At 37.4% G+C, this 20,812-nt stretch overlaps 1 protein-coding gene across 2 annotated transcripts in view; it reads left to right on the top strand.

Annotated features, from left to right (window-relative positions):
- LOC6054823 (RNA-binding protein MEX3D) overlaps positions 1 to 20,812 on the top strand; it is an 88,132-nt gene that overhangs the window by 36,200 nt on the left and 31,120 nt on the right. For both annotated transcript variants that reach the window (XM_038261148.1, XM_038261154.1), the window contains exons 2-3: positions 17,761 to 18,144; positions 18,592 to 19,174. The gene's annotated coding sequence lies outside the window, so the exon portion shown is untranslated. The remainder of the gene's footprint in view (positions 1 to 17,760; positions 18,145 to 18,591; positions 19,175 to 20,812) is intronic.

Genomic DNA, 20,812 nt, shown 5'->3' with positions numbered 1-20,812 from the left:
GGATTTTAACCCCACATCATATCTGCTTAGCTTCAGTGAGTATGGTAGACTGATTTGCTGATATGTTGTGGTTTTCTGGGTCATCCAAAGACTTCCTGGAGTAAGGGCCTGTGGGTCTACCGCCGTAACAAGCAAGAGGTCGACGGATTTTTACTCAAGATAATATGCCAATAGGTGCAGCAGGCATGGTAGACTGCTTTGTTGGTATTTTGGAATGTCCTGGATCATCCAAGGGCTCTCGGAAGTTAAGATCTACGTACCTACCGTCATAACAAGCAAGAGGTTGATGGGGGGGGGGGGGGGTCGTACCCCCATAGCTTCAATGAGACTAGTAGACTACATTGTTGGTATTTTGGAATGACCTGGGCCATCCAACGGCGTCCTGCATTTTAAACCTGTAAATCTACCACCGTAACAGGAAAAAGGTCGAAGGATTTTGATTTCGGATCATACCCGCATAGCTTCAGTTTGAATGGTGGACTACTTTTGAGATATTTTTGGTCATCCAACGACTCCCTTTAATTAAGACCTGTGAGTCTACCGCCGTAACAAGCAAGAGGTCGACTGATTTTGACCCCGGATCATACCCGCATAGCTTCAGTGAGTATGGTAGACTACTTCACAGATATTTTGGGATGCTTCGGGTCATCCAAAAACTTTCTCAAGGTAAGACCTGTAGGTCTACCTCCGTAACAAGCAAGAGGTCGACGGATTCTAACCCCAGATCATACCCGCATAGCTTCAGTAAGTAAGGTAGACTGCTTTGCAGATAATTTGGGATGTTTTGGGCCATCCAAAGACTTTCTCAAGTTAGGACCTGCAGATTTACCGCCGTAACAAGCAAGAGGTCGACGGATTTTGACCCTGGAATATACCCGAATAGCTTCAGTGAGTGTGGTGGACTACTTTGCTGATATTTTAGGGGAATCTGGGTAGATTCAAGACTCACAACATTATTTGTATTTCAATACCTGTGATACTTTTGACATTTCTGCGTGCTCAGACCACGGTACACGATAATGATACCGATGATTATGTTTCTGGTACGACATGGTGGGGAATTCTCGATCATCATCATCATTATCATCGCCATCAACTATCATTCATCATCACCCGCTCATACCACATGCTTTATTATTTACACCGAGAAGTGGCTGAAGGTATAGTAAATGGTACTTGAGCGCGCTCAAGAATGAAGCTTTTTCCCCATCTCTTCTCTCTCCTTCTCCGCTGGTTGTTGTTATTGTTATGGGCTCATTGTGGTTGTTTCTTCCTTTTCGCTCTTCTCTCGCACGGTTGCTTCCTCCGAAATGTTTTGTTGTTATTGCTGTTGTTGTTGTTGTGGTTTTTATTAACTTCTTCGGCATTCATACTTTTATGTGTGTTGCCAATTTTACTTTTACGCACGTTTATCGAATAATGAGAACGTCTGTTCCTGTTCGGGTTGTTTTGTTCTTTTATGTTTATGTGAACTTGAGCGTGATTTCGATTTCAATCAAATTTATGTATCATCATACTTGAAGAATGCTATCACAGACAAACAGATGTAAATCTTCCATTCAAAATTCAAGACATCAACTGTCATTTTTAACGAAACTCACCACTACAAATTTATATTCACCACAGCTCATTAAATAAGATTCTTAAGGTGGTAGATGGTGTCTTTCACTTTTGGGGCAATGACTATCAATGATTCAGGGTCCAGAAATAGTGAAATGAAATGAAAAAATAATCACTATATGTAAAATGCTTCTACAAACAACACAACAAAGGAAACTTTTTTTTATTGAAACATTCTGAATCAAGGTTTGAATGTTTTTCTAAAACATACATGGCCGCCAAATGGCCGATTGAGGATGATGCCAGAGCCTTAACCTTCGGGAAGTCGCGCTAGTGTACTTTGTGCACCAGATTTGGGAAACTTAAAAAAACAGTAGTTTTTCATGAAACAATCAAGCCGTAGCCTTGATATATGCTCAAGTTAAACATTTTTACTGACGGAAACAAGTTAACCTAAGACATTGTTGAGTAAAAACTATTTTTAATATATTTTTAAAATAGTGTTTTGGGTTGGTGCACAAAGTACACCAGCGCGACTGCTCGCGTAAGTATTTTTTTGGTGGAATGAATACCGGAAGTTACACATTGTTTTTATAAGTCTCAATCAGGATCAATTGACCCCAAAACTGTTTCATTGTAATCAGGAGGGCCGCTAATTCCGACTTGATGAAAATATGGGTTCTGAGTACGGTCCGGTGGCCCTTGGGGATGTTCCGAAGAGGGGACATTTTCAGAAATCCGATCCACAAGGCATGATGGGTGTCAAACTTCATAATTTTCAACGGCAAACCTCAATATGAACATTTTTAGTGCAATAGGTGATCTGGCCACAATATGAACTAACCCGGTGGCCCCGGGAATGTTCCGAAGGGAGGACATTTTCGGAAATCCGGTCCACAAGGCATGATGGGTGTCAAACTTCATTAAAAAGTTCGAGAAAAAAAGTTCGAGAAAAAATTAAATGAAACTTGTTGAAAATGCCTAGGGGGAGGGGGAGCAGAATGGCCCGCCTAAGTAAAATGTGCCAAAAACCATAGAAAAACATGAAAACTTATGAATTCAGTGTAGTAGGCTTATGCTTTGGGATGTTCCCTTCAATGTTATATACTTGGTTGATGAAATTTTTTAGCTTAAAACTATTTTTAAGTCACTTAAAAAAAAAGTTTTTTCGACTACTTTTTCCAGGGTGCGGGGCAGAATGGGCCACCTTAGAAAACAAGCCATTTTGTCTAATACAACGTTGAAGGGAGATAAGAAATGACTTAAGGTACCTTTCTAACATAGTTTCCATGAAGTTTGACCACTTTTATAAAAATAGTCACTTAACAAAACAAACATTTTTGAAAATAGTGGTAATATGTTGAAAAAGGACACTATTTTCACCTGTGTGGATCAATCGGACCGCGCACTGGACTCACAATCCAGAGGTCGCCGGTTCGAATCCCGAGGCGGACGCAAAAATGCTAAGTGTAAATATAGGTATTCGGTGCCCTCTCCCCGTGCCCATACCTTCACACTTAGCAGACCCGGGAGGCGGAGTCTTGTCGCTAAAAGAACGATACACGCCTGTGGATCCGTTGACGAAACCGCAAGGTTTAAGAGGGCCACACATTATAAGGTGTTACGTCGATTCCGTTTTTTTTATTTTCACAAATAATCATCAAAATAACTAAAAAATCAACTAATGTTGCATTAAACGTGATTTGTGAAGCCACCATGAGTGAAATAATCCATTTAATCGAAATTTCATAACTTTTGATTGTTTTTATAAGGCAGGATAAGGGTGGTCCATTCTGCCCCCAAGTGGATTTTAATTTAACACTTCCACCACCAAGCCTCTAAATGATTTCAAGGTTCCGTTGTTGTTTGTATACCTTGGTAGTAACATCTAGTAACGTTATAAGCATTGAGCAAACTTTTTCAAACAATCCAACTTTTTAGAAAGCTTATTTAAAAACCTCGAAATAAACAACATTTGCGTGGTTTTGTCAATAAATTTACATTTTTGCTCATAATTCGAAAAATACAATGAATTCAAACGTCGTTTTCGGTATGGTGAAGTTATTTGACGTCCTTTATAAGACCCTTGCCTTACAATTGGTCTAAATCCATTCTAAAGCCCAAAACCAAGGGTGGCCCATTCTTCCCCTCCTGGTCCATTCTGCCCCCCCTGCCCCTATTACTCTTAATGACGACATGACTACTATGTTGGGGGGTTTTAAAAATCTGAAGTAGATTACGTATGTAAGTAAGGCCATAAATCATTTTATGCTTTCCATTGGAACCCAAATTAATTACGATCAAAAAATATATATGCATTCTGCGTTAAGATTATTGATGTATATTTAATTTTCCGTAAGTACTGTAAATATTTAATCAATGAAAATTTAAAGTCGTCCTAGCAAAGAAAAAAAATAGTTAAAATGTTGCTTTAGGTCATTATTTATCATCTAAGAAAAACATATTGTATTTTTTTATACATTCGGATTAAAATCTTATAACAAGTTTTTTGATTACTACGAGTAGGTAAGACATAAACAGATTTTTAAACATAGGAAAAATCATTCACCATGAAGAATACTTTAAAAAAATACAGTACAGTTTGGAGTCACAAAAAGCTCTAGAAATGATCTTGTTATTGCAGATTTGGGATTTCGGGGCCACCGGGGTAGTCCTTATTGTGGTCAGATCACCTATGGCACTATAAATGTCCATATAGAGGACTGCCTTTGAAAATTGGGAATTTTGACACTCATCATGCCTTGTGGACCGGATGTCCGGAAATGTTCCCTCTTCGGAACATCTTGGGGGCCACCGGGTTAGTCCGTATTGTGGCCAGATCACCTATACCACTAAAAATGTTCATATTGAGGGTTGCCGTTGAATATTGTGAAGTTTGACACCCATTATGGCTTGTGGACCGAATTTCGGAAATGTCCCCTCTTCGGAACATCCCCAAGGCCACCGGGTTAATCCGGATGGTGGCCAGATCATCTTTGATACTTAAAATGCCCATATAGAGGTTTGCCTTTGAAAATTATGAAGTTTGACACCCATCATGCCTAGCGGACCAGAATTTCGGAAATGTCCCCTCTCCGGAACATCCCCAAGGCCACCGGGTTAATCCGGATGGTGGCCAGATCATCTTTGATACTTAAAATGCCCATATAGAGGTTTGCCTTTGAAAATTATGAAGTTTGACACCCATCATGCCTAGCGGACCAGAATTTCGGAAATGTCCCCCTTCGGAACATCCCGGGCCCCCGGGTTATTCTGGATGGTGGTTAGATATCTGATGGCATTCTAATTGGTGGAATTAACAACTTTGTAGAACATTGTTTCTTCCTATTTGGAATTATATTCGGTTTATTTGAAAATTTCTGACAGGTGCACAAAGTACACCACGCGACTGCTCTTGTAGTTTTTTTTTGCGCGACTTCCCGAAGGTTAACTTCTATTCAATATTATCAATATCAATTTTCAATTCTTAACTTCTAGTTAAATCAGGTTTTTAAAACTTAGATTTGAAGAAATAATGTTAAAAACTCATTTTAACTAAAACTTAAATAAATTTACTACCGAATCAAACTAAAACAACTCCAAATCACTTTATTAACCCGAGAATGAACTGGCGCCCTCCCTCTTAATTAAATGACATTGTTGTCAAAAGAGTGCAATCTTTTCACGCCACTTAAACCCCGTTGGCCAACCTTGGGCGCACCAAACCAAAGGCAGGAGCCAGAGCTGCCAGCAAATTTATGTACCCAGGCACCTGCCAAAAGCTCACCGGAGAGTGTATGTTTTAATTGCAAATTTCCTTTCGCAATTTTTGCCCTCAACACCTTTTTCTTTCTTCTTTCTGGCTTTTTTACTCGCTGAATTGAGGGTGGTTTGAATGCCAGAAAAGAGAACTGAACTGGGAAACATGCTAAGAGGAAAAATTTGCGCAAAACAATAAAGAAAATTGAGCTTTGCTCAAGCAGCAGTGTTGCCAACTCGGGGGAAGGCTGTCAAATCGCGCTAGAAGTATTCGTTTTGCTCTGCATCACAATTGTTATTACCATCGCAAGCATCATTACCAACAATTGTACACTGTGCAAAAAAGTGTGTGTAATTTTACATGATACTTCTTGTGAATTTGTATGATTGTGATGGTAACAGCATTTAATCAGTAATTTCTATTATAATTTTCAGCCAATATATCAGTAAAGTGTTGCCATCCAGCCGTCTTAAGCCGGGCAAGCACTGGCAACACTTTTACCGAGTCATGCACCATTATACGCGGTGGTAAGCCGGTCGGACATGCCGGCAATGGTTCCACACACATTAGCATGATGATCATGATTGGAATTGTGAAAAGGTTTTTTTCTTCTTCTTCTTCTTGTTCATGAGCCCACCAAGGACACAACCAAAGCAACCATTTGCCACTGCTGGCGGAATCGAGTTGGAGTCGACGCCGCGGTCGACTTGGATGCCGCCACCGACGCCGGTCTCCAACTCGAACGTCAGGGTCAGACGTAACACACATACACCGGATCTGTGAGGGGAGGTTAATGAAACGGGGGGTTCGGCAATTGCAGGTTGAACGTGAAGCCACGTGGTTTGGACCTCGTGTTAATAGGTGAACACTAAAATTTGCTGATTTGATATCTCGCAGTAAAAAAAATAAATCAGCAAATTCTAAAATTCTTAAAGTTCTTAGAGTTCTTAAAATTCTTAAAATTCTTAAATATTTTAAAAACTTTAAAATTTTAAAATTCTTAAAATTTTTAATAATCTAGAAATTTTAAAAACTGTTAAAATTCTTTAAAAAAATTAAAAAGTGCAGAACATTCAAAATATTCAAAAAAAATAAGAAAATCCAGAAAATTCTGGAAATTTAGAAAATTTAGAAAATTCAAAAAAATTAGACAGCTAAGAAAATTTGAAAAATTTTGAAAATTTAGACGATTTCAAAAAATTTGAAAATTCTAAAAAATCAGATACAGTCATCCCACATATTCGGAACGGTTTCCAGATCGGCCAATGTTCAAAAAATCATAGCAAATCGATAATTGAACTTGATGATTCGCTTTTACCTTCATTTGAAAGCTTTTCTTGCGATCTTTCGAATGCTGTATCGAACATCTGCAAATTTTAACTTTTATATGAAGTTTTTGAAGAATTACTTTGACCCTTGAAACCACAAATTCGGAACACTTTTTTCTTACGAATGTAAACAAACTTTGAATCTCTCCAGGAGTACTTATTTATTATCAAATAATGACTTCACACACTGAAACCAATGAAACTCAAGCTTAGTGATGTATTATACATGGTTTGATAACTTTTTTTGTGAAAATATCAGTTAAATTCAGGTGTTCCACAATTGTGGGAGGCACAATAACATCCCACAATTATGAAACAGGCCATTTGGAGGCAGTGTTTTGCTGTTCTGGACAAAATAGTCTTGGAATGAAGTTTTTTGTTCAAAAAGTACTACTTTTACTAGTGAAATAGCAAGATAATGTCTAAATGAAGGTTCTAAAAATAGTAGAGTCGACAGAAAAGCTACTTTTGGCATGCTATTGACAAATTATCATAAAAGTGTTCCAAATTTGTGGGTGTTCCGAATTTGTGGGATGACTGTAATTCAGAAAATTTAGAATATTCAGAAAACTCAAAAAAAAATTAAATTCCGAAAATTCAGAAAATTTCTGAAATTAAAAAAAAAGAAAATTCAAAAAAAAATCGAAAATTCAGAAAATTTTGAAAATTAAAAAAAAAAAATAAAAAAAAATCAGAAAATTTAAAAAATTCTGAAAATTAAAAAAAAAAATTTTGAATATTCTGAAAATTCAGAAAATTCAGACTATTCAGAAAAAATACAAAAATCAGAAAATTCAAAAAATTTAGAAAATTTAAAAAAAATCAGAAAATTCCGAAAATTCTAAAAATTCTGAAAATTCTCAAATGTAAAAAATTCAAAAAATTGAAAAAAATAGAAAATTAAAAAAAAATCAAAAAATTAAGTGAATTCTGAAAATTTGAAAAACCAAAAAAAATTGAGAATGAAAAAAAATAAAATTCAGCAGATTCAAAAAACTTGGAAAATTAAGACAATTTAAAAAACTTAAAAAATTCTGAAAATACAAAAAAAAAATGAAAATTAAGAAACCTTCAAAAGTACCGAAAATTTATAAAATTCTGAAAATTTAGAAAATTAAAAAAAATAGATAATTTCAGAAATTAAAAAAAAGAAAATTCAGAAAATTTCTGAAAATTCAGAAGATTCAGAAAATTTTAGAAATTTAGAAAATTTTTAATATTCAGAAAAAATCCAAAATCTTCAAAATTAAAAAATTAAGTAAATTAAGTAAATTTAAAAAATGTAAATGATCTGAAAATTCTGAAAATTTGAAAAAAAAATTAAATTCACAAAAATCAACAAATTTATACAACTTTAAAAATTTGGAAAGCTCTAAAAGTTCTAAAAAACTTGAAAATTCTGAAATATCTAAAAAAAATAAAAATTTGAAAAATCTGAAAATTCTGAAAATTTTAAAAATTTTGAAAACCTTGGAAATATTAAAAAATCTAAAATTTTTGGAAATTCTGGAAATTATAAAATTTCTGGAAATTCTAAAAATTTTAAAAATAAAAAAAAAAACTGAAAATTTGAAAAATTCTGAAAATTTTTAAAATTAAAAAAAAATATTTTTTATTAAATATAAAATTTCTGGAAATTTTGAATATTAGGACAATTTTGAAAATTCTAAAAATTCTGGAAATTCTGAATATTTTATGAAATTCTAAAAATTCTAAAAATTAGCAAAGCATTTGTGTCTACCCGTAGCTGCTACTTCGTTATTGACCAGGACCCCAAACATTGCTCCGTGGACCACAGATGAAAAGTAGGAACCAATCATCACCCCTTCGCAATTTTCAAAGGTCCCTATCATGCTGATCAATACAGACGCCGGCCACGACCAGTGGTAAGACACGGGGAAGTGGATGGGAATGTTAGTCCGATACTTGAGTGATGGGACCGCTAAATCAGCTGCGTCTCCGACAAAGTATCACATGAGGACATGAGTTTTGAGGGGTTAGTAAATTCTAAAAATTCTGAAAATTCTAAAAATTCAGTAAATTTTGAAAATTCTGAAAATTTTGGAAATTTTGAAATTTTTGAAAATTTTCAAAATTCTAAAAATTCTAAAAATCCTCATAGTTCTAAATATTTTGAAAATTCTCAAAATTCTATAAATTCTAATAATTAAAAAAAAAAATTCTGAAAAATCTTTAATTTTTAAAAATTTAGAAAAAATTTACAATTCTGAAAATTCCGAACATTTTAAAAATTCTTTAAAATCTAAAAACTCTGAAAATTCTGCATTTTTTTAAATTCTAAAAATTTTTTAAAAAAATTTTAGTTCAGAAAATTCAGAAATTTTTGGAAATTCTTAAAATTTAGAAATTTTTGAAAAGTCTCAAAATTTGAAAAATTCAAAAAAGTAAAAAAAATTAAAAAAATCTAATGGCTCAAAAAATTCTGAAAATTTCAAAATTTCTAAAAATTTAAAAGTTTAAAAAATCATGAAATTGGAAAGTTCTTTAAATAAAAAAAAATCAGAAAATCTTTAAAACTCCATTTTTTTATTTTCATATTCTAAAATAAGTTTATAGACAATCTTATTTCTAAAATCTGTAATCAAATATTATAAATTCTACAATATTCGTAACATTTAAAATTCTACAAAATTCTTAACATTTAAAATTCTACAAAACTTTCAACATTTAAAATTCTGGATATAAAAATTCTAAAATTCTTCTAAAATCAATGGTAATTTCATCGAAATAGTTCAGTTTGTTGTACTAAGTATAGTTTTTTTAATGTCAGTTTTTTTTTAATTTTTGTTGAAATAATTTTATTACTGCTACACATTAAGTAAAATGATTTAATTTCCCAACCAAGCCATCCTTTTCGAATTATGTCTACCAATCCAAAAGCCCATATTGCCAATTTATGCGGGTGACAAACTGCGTTCAAAGCCCATGTTAGGTAGCGTAGCCTTCTTGGATTTCTTGAAATTTGAAAAACGCACACACACGCTCATTGTGTTCGCCAGAGTGGTTTCGGGGGTAATTTGACACTTAGCAAAGCCGCCGGGCGGCACCATAAAACCCATTGACAGGTCCCTTCCTCCCTCATGTTTGTACGGGGACGTGTGTTATGTTGCTGTTAATTTGTTGGGGGTCCCCCAACGTCTGACGGGTTGAACTACTCAAATTTCAATACCATGAATGGGGGTTTTGGTCCTGTTTTATGGATCATGCGGTACCAATGTTAACAGATAATAGACCCTGATATGTCTGGAGCATTTTTTTTGTCTTAATCCGTTCTTAGAATTTGGATTAACAACGAGTTTCAAAAACGGGTTACAACTTTGCAAAAAGTGGCAAAATGTTGAACGGCTTCCCTACCCTAGAGATTAGTTCCACCATTATGGCACCTTTTTGCTGTAGCTGTCAGTTTGCTATAAACTCGCTTTAAATTGAAATGCCACGAACCGCGCCACGAAAATGTCGGTTCTGAAATGTGCCGATCATCCTGTTGAATCGTACACCAGCAAATTGGGCTCAAGATCCGGTTCAAAGCCTTGCCAACACCAGAGTGTCCGGCGGAGGGGGTTGAACAACCCAGAGCACTCTAGAAAAGTTAACGACTCCAAATCGGCTACTTATGGGCCAAACAACAAAAGCGTCAGAATCTGACAAAATTTGACCAGAGACGAGCAGAAAAAATCAAGGCCTTCTTGTCTGCGAGAGCGCGTCCGGTGCGTAGAACTTGGAAGAAGACACTCAATAATGGCCTATCTACAATCACTTAGCTTAGAAAATTTCACTTAGCTTAGGAATTTGAATCAATGGAAATGAATCTGAGTTTCTACAATGGAAAAGTAATCAAATTAGAAACTGACGTTTGGTTTGGAAAAATTCAAAATCTACAGTAAGTTGACGTTTCCATATCAAAGGTAAACAAACAACTGCATAGCAATGTATATCAGCCCAGCAAGTTTTCTAAGTTGATTGTGGATGACGAACGTAAGTTGCAGACTTTCCTAAGTAACTACTTTACTTAGATGTTCTAAGCTAAGTGATTGTAGATAGGCCATAAGGCATAATTAATTGCGGTTCGCGGCCTCAATGCGAAGCCACATGGTTTCGAGGAGGTTTCACGCGAAGAAGTGACCGAAAAACGCGCGTGGAAATCAAAGCGTGCGTACAAAAGTTGTTACAAGACGCGCACGAGTTGGTTCTCACGTAGTGGGTATTAATTTCGATCGAAATACTAATGGATTCAGATCGGTGCGTAATGTCTCCTCACCTCCTGATAACGTACCAATTTGAATACAGGTTCGATTTTCTAGGTACAGTAAAACTCGGTTGGTTTGACAAATAAACAGTACATAGGTAATAATTTTACGGTACTTGATAATATTTCAAAAAAATTGCGAATACAAACTAAAAATGTCAAATCATCACGGTTTCAGTGTACACTCAATAGAGCTTTATGACGTTTCGCGTACGCACACTAGCGCACCATTTGGTTTTGCTGGCTGACAAAATTTAACCTCACTTTTTTGTCGTGTACGTACACGCAATACATACGCACGTAGAATGCTCTATTCCCGGTGGTTGGTCACTTTTTCGTTTGACACTTTTTTAGTTTGTACCCCGTTGGTTGGTCAAAGTCAAACGAACTGTCACTTTTTACACGGCGCTCACGCACACTATCTAAACAAACGTTCAGTAGTGTGTGTGAACTCCGTGTAAAAGGGGTGTCAAACTAAAAAGTGACCCCGTTCGTTTGACAACAGTTGGTGTCAAACCAACGGGGTTTGAGTGTATTTGACATTTTTGACAGGTATGGTGATGTAGCAATCAGTGTAGTAATGCGGTTATTAAAATCGCTATCTCTGACTGTCACTCCACTGTCACTGACTTTGTTTATGTTTTGGTTTTTCTGACACGGTCCATTGTTATTTTGTTATTGTTTTGGTTTTAGTGGCATCTATGATACAGCTTGCCTTGGTAGCGATCCATCTACTCCGAATCTCGATCCGAATCTCCGACTTCGCCTCCAGCTTCTCAGAATCAGACTCCATCTCCAGCTCTACAAAAAGATCTGAGTCCACCGACTCCGTCAGCGACTTCACCACAGCCCTGGTATTTTTAGGCCAAACGTCAGATTTGCGCTAATTCATGTTTAGTTAAATGCACGCAAATTAGTCGCTTGGCGTCAAAACACATTTCTGAGTAAAATCGGGTTTTATCAAGCAAAACAATGTAGCTGGGCAAAACTCGAATTGTAAACAAAGAGTATATCCTGCTAACGTCAGTTGATGTTTACATTGAGAACGAGCAGGCGCTATGTTTACACTTCGAAATGGGCCCAATTACATTGTTTTGTTTAAAGTGAATTACAAAAAATCTAATAATTTCGAATTTTATTATCCAAACACGAGGTACTTCAACTTTACACCACCTTGCCTACTCTGATGGCTGGCACTCGATCAACCCTCTCTCTCTCTTTCCTCAAAAGAGATCCAGCCGCAGCCTTCTTCGATCTCTCAGCTGCCGGCCGGCGGACACAAAGTGATGGCCTTGAACATGTGTACCTGACTTGAGCTGCCGCGCTGCTACCTTCTGGTTCAGCGCGGTGTCTGCTGAGCCACCTTTTGCGACCGGTGTGTGTGTGTGTTGTGCTCTGTTAATCGTTGGCAACTTCTTGGTGTTGTTGTTGTTCGGTGGAAGATCGTCGTCAGGCCGTGGCGCAGAGTTGATTGTACCTACAAGTCGAGGTGATCAAACTTACGTCTTCATTTTCTACCGATCTTGCGCCGTTGAGTTGCTTTTTGCGTTGTTTGTGAGCTTTGGTTCGCAATTTTGTTCTTGGGATTTGCGAGAAGCACTGGATTAACGAAAGTACGTTTGTTATTGATTTATTTCAAGCATGAGTCACAGATTTCATCGAATCCTCTCAACGGTTATCTATGCGAAGTAGGCCTGTCTGCGGTTGAGCTGTCAAACGTCATTCTTTCGCAACTTCATTTTTTTTCAGTGTAGTTCACCAAAGTGGCGTTTCTCCCTCGCTCTTCTTCGGTGTGGTCCGGAGGCTTTGAGATGGGTTCTGGCGGTTTTCTTCCATCTCTCCCACCTCTTTAACTATCCCAATACATACAGGCCTAGTCTTCATACACACCGGAAGACATTATAATTTTTGCACGAGCGCGTATGTGTGTTGGGGTTGAAGTGGGGGGCTCTTTTCTATGGTGGTGGAGTCGAGGGTTGTTGGTGGGCTATTAGCCACGGGCTACGGGCTCTAGGGGTTGATGCCTTCTAGGGGGCTCTCCTTATTCTTCGTGGTGATGGTAGCGACGATGCTAGCACGCAGGGGGTCACCAACCAGTCAGCCCATCCATCGTGATTCTTGGCTTGGTAGGTACGGACTTACATCTTTCAATAGCGATGATGAGAGGTGAACACGTAAAAGGGGGTTGATTCCGGTCGTGGAAACGCTGGTGAGAATCGTATGATTACCAGTTGTAACCGATGCCATTCTTCGATCGGTTCTAGATCAATTTAAAAATTATCAAACTCAAAGAAAAACCTTTGAATTATTTATCTGGAAGTCTTAGAAATGATCCTTACTGAAAAACAATAATAATAGGGTCCAAACTTTTATATAAAATGGTAAAAAACACGATTGAAAAACATTTCTGATTACTTTTTAACGCAAAACAAAAAACATTGACAAGACAACATTTGACGATGGATCAACTATGGTCTCCATAGAACGAGCTGTCAAATAGGATAGGGTAGGGTAGTCATCAATGAGACACTTTTGGTTTTCAACTTTCAACGATTTTTCTAATTTTTTCATCAGCATGTTTTAATGAGCCTTTTGTTGCATTTTCTTTCTTTTAGTGTGTTCTAACATTGACCAAAATATGAGATCGATCCGACATCTACAGCCAGAGTTATTCAACTGTCTCATTGTAGACGCACTTGGCAGGAACAATGAGACAGCTGGGGAACAATGAGACACTTTACGAAAATCAATACTTTTCTAATACAACATCATGTTTTTGAATTGTTCCAATACAGGTGACTTGCCTTGAACATTTTAGAGCAATTTTGCCAACATGAAACATTAATTAACAAAAGTTATATTAAAAAGTATTTAAATTTTGTAAAATCCATATATTTACACCAAATAACTTTGTATGTTTGGTTAAATGAAGTTAAAACTCTATAAATATGCCAAAAATCACATTCAATTCATGTTTTGAAAGGTTTACATGGATTTTGAAATGTTTAATGAAGAAAAATCAAAGTGTCTCATTGTTACCCATGGGCTGAAATGAGTAGGAACAATGAGACAGCCCTGGATTCTGGGTGTATTCTAAATTTTGGCCAAATCTAATGAAAGGACAATGTAGGACAACTCAATCCCTATGGAACGACGAAAGAAATTTGAAGAAATATTAGTTTTGGTGTAAATGGCAGCCTAAGAGCGAAAAAGTATTTTTTGTCCATAATTTACTTTTACACCCCAGAATCAAACATATATGAATAACTTTTCAAGGGAGCGTCCATAACCAAAGCCACTATTATAGCAGACGTGTATCCAGTAGATACACCTTTCCCCCAAATATGAGCCTGATTGGTTGAAAATACGACTTGTGAGAGCCATTTTATCATTGTTCCCCGTGTCTCATTGATGACTACTCTACCCTACTTTCTATTCGCGATCAAAAGCTCAAAAATTCCGACAGATGGCGCAAAGCATCGAAGAATGACGATTCAAATTTTCGCTGTTCGGTTACATAGGAATGCAAACATAAAATTGAATTTACAGCTCTTAGAACAACTTTTGAGAAAAAATTCAAGTAGTACGATTGTAAACTTTTTGCCCTCTTTAAATTAACGCAATAAAAAAGATTTTGGAAAAAAATAATTTTGAAAACAAAATATTGTTTAAAATGATAGAGCATCAAAAGTTAACAAAGTATCAGCTCGAATTCTTGCTCAAAAGTTGTTTTCAACGCTGAAATTTAACAAAACAGAATTCGCATACATAATAGGATGTAACAAAAATGACTTTTTGGCGGGCATTCAGGGGTTTGTTCCGGTGGGCATACTGAGCCTAAATCCCAAATATGAGCTTGATTGGACGTCACAGGAGCTGGCGCTCCGCCCTTCAATTTTAAATGGGATTTAACCCGTAAAAAAAGATTTTTTCAAAAATGTCACTTTTTGAGGCATTTTGGCCACCAATGCGTTAACCAAAAACATCACTGGCGTGTAGGCCAGATCCTTGCGCATCTTTTGGTATATATAACATTGAAGTTTGGAGCATCCTGGAGCTCGGTATAGACCTTTAAAGTTTGGCATTTTTTCGAAAAATCGGTCCCAGCAAAATCAAAATGGCGTCTCGGGCGTCACGAGGTGCGCCTACACGCCAGTGATGTTTTTGGTTAACGCATTGGTGGCCAAAATGCCTCAAAAAGTGACATTTTTGAAAAAAAAATTTTTACGGGTTAAATCCCATTTAAAATTGAACGACGGAGCGCCAGCTCCTGTGGCGTCCAATCAAACTCATATTTGGGATTTAGGCTCAGTATGCCCACCGGAACAAACCCCTGAATGCCCGCCAAAAAGTCATTTTTGTTACATCCTAATACATAACCTCAAAGGGCGGAAATTTCAATCGACATTCTTCGCTCTGTTCTGCTACTCAACACTAGGTGTCGCATGTCGTTTGGCTCTTGAACGGCAATCAAGAAGAGCCGAACAGTTTATTTTTAAAAATTGAATTAAAAATCCATTTCAAATCCTTTGGGGTCGTATAAACGGTCATTGTTCTCATAAAAATAAGCATTATCGTTGTGTACAATAATATCTTCAATTTAAGCTTAATTTTAGGACCCAATGTTTCACAAATGAAATAAGTGTCAGAGGTGCAAAACATCCAGAGAATTTTACAATAATTATTATTGTCATACAGATTAAACATGATCATCCAATATTTCGAATATGAGCGATTCTCTGAGATTTCGGTCATTCGTTTTTTTTTTGTATTTCGAAAATTTTGTGGTGCCTTCGTTATGTCCAAAGAAGCCATTTTGCGTCATTAGTTTGTCCATATAATTTTCCATACAAATTTGGCAAATGCCAATACAAAAATGATTTGGTGTCTTCGACAAAGTTGTAGGTATGGATAAGAACTACACTGAAAAAAATAATTTCACTTTTGTCACTAAAACTTGATTTGCAAAAAAACACTATTTTATTATTTTTTTTTATTTTCTGAAATGTTTTAGGGGACATCAAATGCCAACTTTTCAGAAATTTCCAGAAATCTAGCAAAACAATGCAAAAGGACCGAAGCCGAAGTGTAAACAAAGAGTCTATCCTGCTCATGTCAGTTGATGTTTACATTCGGGATGAGCAGGATAGACTCTTTGTTTACACTTTGGCTTCGGTCCTTTTGCATTGTTTTGCTAGAAATATTCGAGGGTCTTCAAGAAAACTTCAGCTTATCGAATCTTGCAAAATAGTTTTTTATTCAATTTGACAGCCCTTTTGAAAGCGCGTACACACTACCTAACGATTGTGACTTTGAATGTGCGTGTATTAAATGCCACTCAGTTTTGTAAAAAACAATTGTAGTCAATAAATATTTTTGAGGCCAAACGACTGAGTATTTTGAACGCAAACTGATTGAATTTCACAAAGAATTGAGGGCTATCCGATCAAATTTGACGAAAGGCCTGAAAGCACCAGGGCTGTAAAGTCGCAGCCGGAGTCGGATTTTTGGAGAGCAGGAGTCGGAGTCGGCAAATTCTGAGAAGCTGGAGTCAAATCGGAGTCACAAAATCCTCAGAAGCCGAAGTCATAGCAAGAGTCTTCAAATACATGAATTACTACCAAATCTGTATATCATAGGTACGCACCATCTTGGCTTGCATTATTGTGTTTGCATCACTTCGTGCCACGAAAACTAAAACAATAACAATCAAACAATAGACCGTGCTAGGAAAACCAAAACATAAACAAAGTCAGCTTCCATAGGAGTGACAGAGTCAGAATTAGCGACTTTGACAACCGCACCAAAGAATGTCAAATACACTAAACTCTGATAATTTGACACTTTTTGTTTGCTCTCATTTTGTTTTTTCTAAGTTCACTAGAATGTGACGAACTGTCACCTTCACAACAAACGTTTGATATAGTTTGTGTCAAACCAGCGTGGTTTGAGTCTCATAATAATATGAATGGTAAATATTGTGATTCAACTACAACAACAAGTTCAAAATCTTTTGTTCGGAAGAAAGAACTTCAAACCGCGTGTTTTTTTCAGTTGTTGTTTTTTGGTGCTTCCTCAGCCTACTGCGATGTGGTCATAGCAACCTTCCGCGCTTCAATTCTTGACGCTATTGCTTAACCGCGACGTGTGGTGGAGCCTTCACCGAGCACCACCAACAACAACAACAACGAAAACAAGGGTGAGAAAGATTCCACCCGGCAGATAGATGGCCGTGACGCACACGAGGTCTTTTTATTGAAATTTGGCTCTTCGATATAGCCCACCACGGACTCACACACATACGGATCAACCTGGTCAAATCACCGCACAGACTACGGCAATGTTTTATGTTTCTGGTCGGCGCGATGAGGCTTTTTGTTGTTCATGAGAAGTTCTTTGTGAAATCTGCAATATAGTTCGTTGGTTTGACAGTTTTTAATCTGAAATATGAAATTCACTCAAATCCGACAGTTGCCCCTCTTACTCATTTCTGAATAGATTCGGTTAAGACGAAAACTGAGTAGATTTCATGCTGTAAAAACTTTGACAGCTCGCAAAAAGTATTGTCAATTTCGCTGAGAATGGCCCCGCCGCGGTTGTTTCTTTTTCCATCGCCGACCGACACCGTGGTGGTCACCGAGGCTTCGACGACGACGTGAGGAGATGGAATTTGAAATACAAGATCGGTGCGCGGCGGGTAATTGGGATCAAAGGCCTTCAGCACCGGCGTCTCCGATCTGCTTTTCGAGGCTGTTCTTGTCCGTTCTCTTGACGCTTCTAGAACTTGGCGAAGATGATGATCGCGCGCGTACTTACTGTTGTCTATTTTTTGTTTCGCCTTTCAGATATTCACCAAAGTCAACCACCACCCCCACCCCGAAAGCTGTCGAATTCCGCCTGGGTTCGGACCCCAAATAGGTTTCAAGAACGAGGAGTGAGAGCTAGAAATTTGACATTATCACAACAACAGCAACAACAAGGGGTCTCGGAAACCGAACGGAACGTTACCGCAAAAGCAATAGACGAAATTAATCAAAGGTGCATACAACTCTGAGTTAGCGTGGAGTTCTTTTTTTGGGGAGAAAGTAAGCAGCAGCTACTACTAGTAATTAGCATTCTCACTTTGGGTAAATTTGGGCGACAAGCGGTTAGAGAAACTTCATCTGTAAAAAGGATCATCAATCGAAGGACGGCACCACGAATTAGCTAATTTTGACGTAAACTTGAAGGTAAGTATCGAAAGAATATTATATTTTGAAACATTAAATTTCAACATCACCAAAACATGACCGTTGGACTTAGGCCTTAACGGGAAACATAATTTTCACCGCCTGATTTTTTATAATTTTTGTATTGAAGATAGCGCAAATCCAGCCCAATCAATTGTTGTTCCCATCTTGGAGAATGTTTAGTGAAAATATGAACATTTTTGGGGGTCATCCATAAACTGGATTGTCGATTAACGATGTACTTTTGGGTGTTTTGCTATTAGACCATACTCAATTCAATCAAACATAGGCAATATGAGTATCATACTTCACCATTTTGAATTTCCTACTCAGATTTTTTTTTTAACCTAAAAATTGTTATTGAATAATTTTGAAAAAAGGACTGTTCGACAGACATGATGAAAAATAGATTCTTCAATTTTTCTTTTCTCTCTTTTTCGTTCACAGCTTGCAAATCATCAACTTTTTGAAAGAAAGAAAAAACGAGTCCATTTCTCATTCGTTAAAATTCATCGTCATTGAAAGTCGGAAATCGTCAATAAACACACACACACACTTTTGTACGAGTCGAAAAGATAAAATCAAACAACAATTTCTAGGCAAATATTTAACCCGAACTTAGTCAAATTTAAAACCAACTAAATTTTCTTCATAGAGGAAGCAAAAAAGAACTTCTATTACTAAAAAACACACATCTACTCAAAGTAATCGGTAAAAAGTTAGCAAAGTTTTCCTTTTCGTAACTTAGTAAAAATCAACTAAACAACGCACACTCGAGAACAAGTCTGCGTGAGAAAAAATCAGCATTAAAAAAGAAGAAACGAAGTCGCCGAAGTTCTTCCCACAGAGAAAAGTCAAAAAACAAGTAGCGCAAAAGTGTGTGAAAACCAGCAGCAACAACAATAAAAACACACAAAAAAAACTCGTCAACCGAAAACAGGAGGAAGGAAACAGGAACTACAACTACGAACTTACCCTCAACCCTTAACGTTTAAACATTAGCAGAAAATTCGTGTAACGGAAATTTGAGGTAAGTCTAAAATGTCGCCGCCCCCTTTTGTTTTGATATTGTCCATTGTTTTCCCTTTTCTTTTGTTTACAATTTTGCCCAAATATGACAGTTCATTCACCCACCCGCACCCTCTTTGACAGTTGTGCGTGCGTTGTTGTGACAACCGCGATGACAGCGCTGCGCCTTTCTGAATGATTCGCGCAATCCGGGAAGAGAAAAACCCTAGCGCTCGCGCGGCATGTAATTAGATGACATTTCCAAACGCATTTTAGAACAAGAAGTTTAAAATTAGCACATTTCTGGGCAGAAAACGAAAACCGCAAAAAGTGCGCGACATGCACATACGTTCGCAAACAACAACAAAAACAAAGCAAGCCGCGCGCAAGTGTGCGTATATCTTGGGATGACTTCTTCGGGGTTTTCGCGCTTCTAAATTGCAAAGTCCCGATGCACAAGTTCATCAACGCGGGGAAGATGCACCGAATGCGTGAGCTAGGAATCATTGTGGGGAACCTTTAAGAGGGAGGGGCAGTTTGATAGTTTTAAAACTACATGTTTACTTTGCAAAAGGACGTAACCTTAAGTGTAACTTTGTAAATTTCCAAAACCGTTTTGGCTGTCGAGCTGTCATCCTAAATTTTAAGATTAGACTGACTGACTAATTTGTCAATCACATGACTTCAATATTACTTCAAATTTTACCCAAATCTCAAAGTCTCTTGCGTTGAGGCTCCCTAGCCTCCTCGGATCCCTTTTGCTTCGCGGCTAGTTGGCACCTTTAAACGTCGTCAACGAAAAGAAGGGGAACCGCGTTGCCGCCGCCGATGGCCGACCCAAACATCACGTAATAAATAAGGACAAAAAGTCAATGACATTTCGGAATGGCATATGGTTGCTGGGCCTGGTTATGCGCCGGTTCGCCAGCTTTGTTTGAATTGGCACTAGACCAAAAGTGTGTGTGTGAGGTACAGAACGCAACGGTGTGGTAGAATTTGTTGTGCTAGTTCTTGAAAAACCGGGTAACTCCAAGGTGAGGAAAGGGTTTGAGGGTTAGGTGATCGGTTTGAATTAAACTATTCAGATAACATGACTATTTAAAAAGAGTCATTCAGACTTTTTCCATTGAATAACATGCGCCTCCACTACATTCTAAAGCCTGATCAACAATGGTAAATCGCAAAATGTTGCGCCTGTCACTTTCGCCCCTGCTAGCTTTGTGTCTTCGATGTCAAGCAGAGATCGCAGCAACCGATGGTCGATACTCGACTGACATCTGGATGTACTTGATGATTGTTTTCGCAAGGGTTTGCTTAAGTTTGGTTGTAGATGAGACTTAAGATTTGTTTCGATTTTTTCTGAATTGTTAGAAAGTAAAGCGTTTAGTCGAAATATTCAGGAACCCATAATAACAATTACAGAGCGGATTCGTTAATTCGAATGAAACTGTTTCGAATGAGTGAATCCGATTTCGCTAATTGAAACGACTGACAGCTGTCAAAAGCACGAAACCACGTGCTCGTCGAACAATTGGATCCTTTTTCATTTGAAAACGCTCGAATTAGCGGACATTCGAATTAACGGATGTGCTCTGTACCCGGTGGCCGGCAGCAAAGTTATGGGAAACTCTTCGGGATTTTTTAATAAATTTCCGGAAAG

This window comes from Culex quinquefasciatus, chromosome 1 (genome assembly GCF_015732765.1).
Source record: "Culex quinquefasciatus strain JHB chromosome 1, VPISU_Cqui_1.0_pri_paternal, whole genome shotgun sequence".
Classification (NCBI taxonomy): domain Eukaryota; kingdom Metazoa; phylum Arthropoda; class Insecta; order Diptera; family Culicidae; genus Culex; species Culex quinquefasciatus.
This window is presented reverse-complemented; position numbering and strand designations above follow the sequence as displayed.